The sequence below is a fragment of the Papaver somniferum genome, chromosome 5 (genome assembly GCF_003573695.1).
Source record: "Papaver somniferum cultivar HN1 chromosome 5, ASM357369v1, whole genome shotgun sequence".
Lineage (NCBI taxonomy): Eukaryota > Viridiplantae > Streptophyta > Magnoliopsida > Ranunculales > Papaveraceae > Papaver > Papaver somniferum.
The window spans coordinates 203425704-203427444 of NC_039362.1; positions in this window are offsets into that span (position 1 = coordinate 203425704).

Genomic DNA, 1741 nt, shown 5'->3' on the forward strand with positions numbered 1-1741 from the left:
ATGCGCCATGCTAAAAACACGGGGTGTTACATCATATGCCCCTTTAAATAATTTTTTCCCCAAAATTCAAAAAAAAAAAACTCTCATGGACAAACTCTTCGGTTTGGATTCCTGAGCAAAAGTCTCATACCAGATGCTCAAAAATCCCACAAGTTTTATTCAGTTTGTCATAGATCATCAATTAGGACTTTCTTAGCAAACGTTCCACACCGCACACACAAAATTCCAAAAAATGTTTACAAATTTACCAAGAATATCAACTTGGCCAATTTCCAAAACGATATCTCAACACACTATCCTAAGCGAATATCATATACTACACGCTCATGCATCCCAAAGTTCACATAGTTGGTGCCAAATATTTTACACGAATATAAGGCAACAATCACTTATTTTTGTAGTAATGTGTGGAACAATATCCAGTTACCCACCGTCCCAGACGGTCTCCCAGGTTGCCACTCATAAGTGGGGTGCTAGCTGTCCTAACAACGCACACCGATGGCCAGCTACCAATGTGTAGGGATGATTAGTCCCATTGTCTACCTACCATTCCGAATGGTCTTTCGGATTTCCACTCGCAAGTGGGTCTCCACTTAGGAATTTCAAACTCAGAATACTTAAAAAAGCTCAACTCGTTTCGCAAAAAACTAGCATAATATTACAAACTATTTCCGCGTAAAAGTTGTCCTACTCTCCATCTTTAAGTTTTCCTTTGAAGGAAAAATACTCGCTCACGAGCCATTCCCACACATTTCCTAGAGTCATGTTGGAACTTGCTCTAATACCAGTTGTAACAGACCGAAGAATTCGCCTAACGCGTCAGTTGTGCGTAGGCCTCAACTACCCGATGACCACTCTAATGCAACAATATGGGATTTAAAATTAGGCAAATGCATGTTCATTTTCCCTTGCAAGCATGTTGCATCTAACTTAGCTTCCACACCATTATAACTTACCCTTGTTCTGTAAAGGGTATAAAGCCATAAATGTTATTTTCAATGCACTGCTACATACATTATTAGCTCCTGAGGCTTATCCAGGCATGGTACATGCCTTATACTTGCGTATAAGGCATCGTAGGCATAGCTCCACCTTTTAGCTTAGCTTAGGCATTACTGAAAGCATGCACTTATCTTGCTCGTGTCAAGGGTGCATCAATCAGGCTCATGCAGTACTTTCCTTAGGCTTATGCAAGCTCCACTAGCTTGTATATTAATACAACTTGCTTTCTTGGCCATGCCTAATGCGTCATTGGTGCATGCCTACGTCGAAATCCTTGATAGATAGTATGAACATCCATGGAAATTGAATGCAACTTGTCTCACTAAGTTTGCCCACAATCATCTCTTGCATCGCAATATCGAGCCAAATGATATGAGAGGCCGATATGCCGCAATCATCTTTCAATTAGATAATATGAGCGACAAAGTGCTGCACTGGCAATTTTGCAACTCATTTCGGCTTCCTACGTATCCTTCCCTACTGTAAAGGGATCAAACACCGATAGTTGTTCATCCTCGAAGGGACAAGCAACTTAAGCCAACTCGTGTTGCAAGGCCGTGGCCAAGCAATCATGGCATGGTCCATATAGGCCATTTCGTAAAAATGCACAAAGGTTGCTCATATTTAATCCACGAAATGGCATAGTGATGCCTTCAATCATATACCTCATTGGAAAGGCTACACAGCTATATATGAGGCATGAAGATCTTTTATGCTCTTCCGTCTAAGCTATGAAACT